Raw genomic sequence first — 6,246 nt, forward strand, 5'->3', positions numbered from 1 at the left:
GAGTCAGCATTTATTTTTGTTAAACTTCCGGCAGCAGCGGGCTCTTCCCCTACAACAACATCAATTCGAGTTCTTTGGTTTACAGACGCTTAGACTGGCTGGGCCCGGCGGCTTGGTTGCTCGATAAGGTATAGGTTAATCCTTTTTTAGTGCTGAGAACCCTGAAGAAAGGTTCAAGGCTTACAAACTACCAAGGTTGCCGAGAGTCAAGGATACTAGGGATCCTGGGTTTTAACAGGCTGCGGGTGTGCAGAAAATAAGTTAATACGAAAATAAGTGAAGAAATTTTTAAAAAGGCACCGGAGATCTCGGAAGAATGAATCAGAATGTTCTTCAGTAAAAAGAGGGGAGATGTGAGCTGGACTAGCGCGTGATGAGCTCCCAGGAAGGAGTGTGTACTGGGTGTAACGTAATATTTAAAAGAAAGAGTTGCATTTATAGGACCCCTCTCGTGACCTCAGGCCGTCTCAAAGCCCTTTTACAGCCAATGAATTCGTTTTGAAATTTGGTAATTTCGAAGGGAAGGAATCAGACTCTGTGTTTGTATGGTCGCAGTAACTGGAATATCTTCCGAGCTGCAGCCGGTACTGACAGAGAGAGCTTCTTAAGAGTCGAGGAAAGATAAATGTTCGAACGCCAAGGAACAACCAGGTCCATTGAATATCAGAAATAAGAATGTGTAGACAATCTCAATGAAAACAGAATTTCTCAGACGAGGGATGGTACTTTTTTGTTATGGTTCTTATAGTCTTTACTTTTACATTGCCTGTGATGAATTAATATACGTGACTCTTAAGAACAAGAGAAAATGCCATACCTCCTCCATTCAACCGTTTATCTCGCTCATTCACAACAATCATATGTTTGCTGGACAGTTTCGCCTGGGGTATTCAAGCCTGTGCTTTACTCGGGGCGAATCCCATAGATGAGAGTAGATTCAGTCTCGTGTTTTTACAAAACTGACGGCGTGGGTAATCATGTAAACTAAAATACAATTCCCATACCTTGGCACCGCGTACCTTATCTCACATTGAATTGAAAATATAAAATATACGATAATAACAATGCGACTGCAAAAAAACCCTACAAATTTAAAACATTGAATGTCTCCCGAAGTAGGAGACGAAATTCAGATCTCCTACACAATATGCCAACTGAACTTCAGGTAATGTATGTGTGATTACAAATCATTCGAATCAATTAGTCAGTGATATTTCAGCATGAGCTTGTTTGGTTAGGTCCATCTCCAACACTTTCTCTCACCATTGTGGCACCCCGTTCCCCACCATCCAGCATTCTCTTCCTTCACCACCGATGCACAGTGGGAGCAGTGTATAGATCAACTGAGGTGATTCACCGACGTCCCTTGGACATCACCTTTCCAACCTACCACCTCCACTATCTAGAAGGACAAGGGCAGAAGACGCATGGAACACCACTAGCAGCAAGTTTCCCCTCCAAGCCACTCAGCATCTTGACTTGGAAGAAAATATATCACTGTCCCTTCACGGTCGCTGTGCAAAAATTCCGAAAAGCTTTATGTGTCTCCTTATGAGTGATTCAAGAGACAGCTCACTACCATGTACTCCAGGGTAATTTGAGGGTGGGTACTCAGTGCTGGCCTTGTCGGCAATGTCTATGTCCTCTGCACGTTTTTTTTTTAACAACTGCTTTTCTGACCATGTCGTTTTGCAAGACATCTCACAATTACATGGACATTAGAATTGGCGATATTTACTAGGTTTGTTAATAATTATATCTGTTCACCAGAGAACCGGTATACCAAAGTATTAGAAAATTGTAATGTGTAACAAATGGAAAATTCACTTGTCTCTTAATTCAGGATGTGAAGTTATACCGAACCAAAGTTAAACTGAGCACTGACAATTTTTACCTTAAAACAAACAGCAATGCAAAGTTACTAGTATATTGGATTCGGTTTTTAAAAAAAAGCTCGCCTTACGGCTTTTAGAATTGTCTATTACTCAGATGTGGAGATTGTGGGTCAAATGGATCATTGACAAGTACAGTTGACAAAAGTACACCAATTCCCGAAAGTGGAATACGCATTAGTTTTTTTTTAAATGCTGATTTCTGTCATAAATTCTATTGATCAATTAGCTTTTGTATTTCCTAGGTGTCAAGTGTATTGCAATAAAACTAATGTTGAATTAAATTTATAATACCAGTGAATGCATCAATGAACGGAGCAACATAACCCGTTTTCTTTCTGTTACTTCTCATTCTGCCTCCTGCATAGGCAAGGAAGAATTTCCGTGTTGTTCTTCGTTTAATATATTGCACAGAAAACTACCGGTGAAATAAAACACTGTTTGGATGATGTTGCAAAGCTCTAGGTATCCCATGCTCTGTATAGTTCTTTAATACAGGAACAAGAGAGTCTTGATCTCCAATGCAAATACACTGAGGTTTTATTTTTGTAGCATGTGGGTGGAATTTCTTCTGCTGCTGCTTACAATTCATTAAGAGTTCCTCTGAGCTCCCTGTTTCCAGTCTCTTTCCTCCACCAGGATATTTTTGCTTTAAAAATGTAGTTAATGGAAACTTTAATCACTTTTTTCGTTGTTTTGTCTCCTTGTTATCCCCAGTTCATTTCTCCTCTGTTGAGATCAGTGGTCTGGGGGCTGAAGTTGACTATTATTTTAAAGAAACTTTGCTAGTTACTGTCAGTGCAGGCCCGTGAAATACACGATTATCTAACACTTGCATCCACGTGGCGAGAGTTTAGTTCTTACTTGTCAGCCATCATTTTTCTAATATTTCTTTGACTGATGGCCAATCGCTTTGCCCCGGGCATCAAAACGTTAGCATTCTGATTTTAAAAACACGTCTGTCCAATTACTTATTACTCTATCTCAATGAAGACAGTGCTCTATCTTTCCATAGACATAGCTCCTTCTATATTTATTGATTTCAATCTCTTTATATTCCTTTCTCCTCTCTTTTCCTATTCTCCCGCGCCACATACCTCAGTCTATGTAGAAAAGTGGATCAGTTCTGAAGATACAGAAACAGAAATTGCTGGAGGAACTCAGCAGGTCTGGCAGCATCTCTGGAGAGAGAAAGAGTTAACGTTTCTAGCTCAGAGGGGATTTCTGAAGATGGGCCACTAAACCCGAAATATTAATTCTGCTTTCTCGCCACAGATGTTGCTAGACCTGTTGAGTTTCTCCAGCAATTTCAGTTTTATCTATCTATCTATCCATCATCGTCTACCCATCTATCATGTATTTGTCCACCAGCCACGTACATATTATCAACCTATCACCTGTCTATTCGCGGTTTACACATTGCAGTGGATAAATGGCTATGTCATTAGATCATTAACAGGTTCAGTTAAACTTTAAGCCTACCCCTCCCATCCACATTCACGCCGATAATTGGCAACTTCTTGTAATCTTCTTGGGTTTGAGTCGGTACAATTACTTTGTGAAACATTATTAGATGAGCATTTCAATGTTTTTGGTCAACAGACATAATCCTTAGTGAAATATAAACCCTCTCTGAAAGGACCCGTACAATATTGGGAAGACCCTTCTAAAGTAAGGTTAGAAACATTGAACATGGCAGGGACAGATGTGTCGGTCAGGAAGCTGCGCAATATGGTATTGAGATAAACAATAAATATCAGAGGCAAATGGACATCGAGAGAAGTTATTATGTTCCCCTAAAGAAACATATTGGAAGCTCTTCATGTCGAGTTGATTTGGGCATTTTACAGCTGGCTTTCTGTCAGTGACACAGTGTTCTTTGGGGGTCGGGGGGTGGGGGGGGGGGGTGAAGAGTGACGAGGAAAGCCAGATGTGGCTTAGGAATTCGACGCTGTTGTAAAAAAACAGAGTTGGGGTGGTGTCGAGACGATGTAGGCCCAACCGAGGAGGAAAGAAATGTGTTCAAGTGGCGTCAATCCTCCTCTGGACGAACAGCAAACCCCATGCAAGGCCCGGCCGGCGGTGTCAGGTGTTTATAAAGAAAAGAGACCACTGTTTTTCTTTGAAACTTGAAGAAAGGTGCCCCCGCTCTGTTTGAGTAAGTCCCCCACCCCCTAACTCAGCAACACCCACTGGACAGGGAAGTGTTCAGCCATCACAGCCAGAAGCTGAAACGTCATATGATCCAAATTTCAAAACGTATTAAACTGAATGAAAACATTCAAATAATGTCAGATCAGGCAATACATTTCCGGAGATGTTTCCCTCCGCATAAAGTGAAGCCCTCCGGAAAATCTAAAAACCCTCCCTCAGGAAATGAGCAGCTGACTTTTCTCTGCTCACCTCCACCTCGGCTCTTTATATTATACTGGATTAGTGGTGCTGGAAGGTGTCCCTTTCAGTTATGGATTTGTTGTATGCTCTGTCCATTCATCCCTCTATGTTTAATATCTCACTCTCTCTGTCCCTCAGCTTCAAGGCAGTAAACGTTGGGAGTTTAACGCTCTCCACCTCTCTCCAACGTCTTTCCCTAAATGCTGCCAGCCGTGTACCATTCTCTGTGTTTATCTCCTTTTGGAGCTTACCCCTTCGGTGTCTTGAGAGCTCAGGTTGACGGCTCACGCTGAAGGCGCTATATAAATGCAAGTTGTTGCTTCCGAAACATCGGCACCTTTGTGTCTGTCTCTTTCCGCAAAAACATCCTCTTGCTTTTTTCATACTTTTTGTTTGGCTGTTGCCTGTTCACCTTGCTACGTATCAGCTTCTTAAGTTGTATCTCTGGGTTTATCTGAATCTCTCTATTCTGGCATTGCTAGATTTGCTTCACTTACCTTTAACATTGGAACCGAACACCCATCCATTAAAATGCAATCGTTTATTTTATCCGAATAATTCCACATTATAGTCAATAGTTCACTTTAAACTGGTTCCGAGCACAGCAAAATACAAGTTTGCACGTGTGTATAAACATTGTTGAAAAGAGCATCGTTCCAGGGAGTTTCCCCAGTGACTGCGGTAAGGCGCCTGTGTTAGTTGCAGTATTTTATGAGTGCAGAACTGGAGTAACCAAGCGTCTCAAGCCTGTCATTCCTTCTTTCAGAAGTACCACACTCCACTGCAGGGTGTGGAAGGTCTGGTTTATATTTTCAAGCGCTTGTAGATAAAAAAATTAACTAAGAAGCACAATGTGAAGAACATCTGTTAATTGGTCAGCGACTGTGGGAGAAATAACATGATACTTTGTATCTTTAATTTACAATCACCATGTGAAAACCTTTCAATGATCTCTGAAAGAGCTGTGTATTAATTATTACTTAAGTTTCATTCTCGATGGCATTCCTGTTTCTTTTTCATGTCAAACGGCTGAAACTGAACTTCTCTGCTTCCCTTTTACTGGTGTGCGTGTGTGTGTGTGTGAGAGAGAGAGAGAGGGGGGCAGAGAGAGTGTGTATGTGCGTGTGTGTGTGTGTGTGTGTGAGAGAGAGAGAGAGAGAAGGGGGGCAGAGAGTGTGTGTGTGTGCCCCTGTGTGTATCTCTGTGTGCTCCTGTGTGTATATCTGTATGTCTATATCTGTGTTTATCTGTGTGCTTGTCTGTGTGTGTGTGTGTGTGTGAACTTTTATTGAATGTTGCTACGAGTATGCTGATAACTGGTATTGACCGGATTACCTCGGGCGGGGCGGGATGAAATCGATACTGTCAGACTTTACAAATTCTTGATGGTTCAATCATGGAAAACCTAGCAGCCTCGCACCTGGGCTGCTTCATGATTGACTTACCACGGAGAATAATCACTTCAGAAAAATTCATTGATCTAAGACATTCCTGGCAGACGTGACCCATAAAGTGCGGAATGAATGCAAGATCTTCTAATTTTGCAGTTTGAAAATGTGTTACTATTACCTGACACATTGGGAAATATTGTGTTTATTTAAATGTTCCTTCAAACGTCGCGTTTACTATTTAAAAGTCTTACCAGACAGTCAAGATCTTCAAAGACAAATACAATCAGCCAGGTTTTTGAAAACCTATTGGATGAAACAAAACTATCAGACACAGAAACACAGAAATTAGGAGCAGGAGTAGGCCATTCGGCCCTTCCAGCCTGCCCCATCCTTTAATATGAACATGGCTGATCATCCAGGTCTCCTGATCCCACTCTTTTCCACATCCTTTGAACCCTTTAACCTGAAGAACTGTATCTAATACCCTGAAAACATTGAGTGGTTTGGCCTCAGCCGAGTTCTGTGGCAGAGAATTCCACTTACTCTTCATCTCAGCCTTACCCCGAACT

Source organism: Chiloscyllium punctatum, chromosome 42, assembly GCF_047496795.1.
Source record: "Chiloscyllium punctatum isolate Juve2018m chromosome 42, sChiPun1.3, whole genome shotgun sequence".
NCBI lineage: Eukaryota > Metazoa > Chordata > Chondrichthyes > Orectolobiformes > Hemiscylliidae > Chiloscyllium > Chiloscyllium punctatum.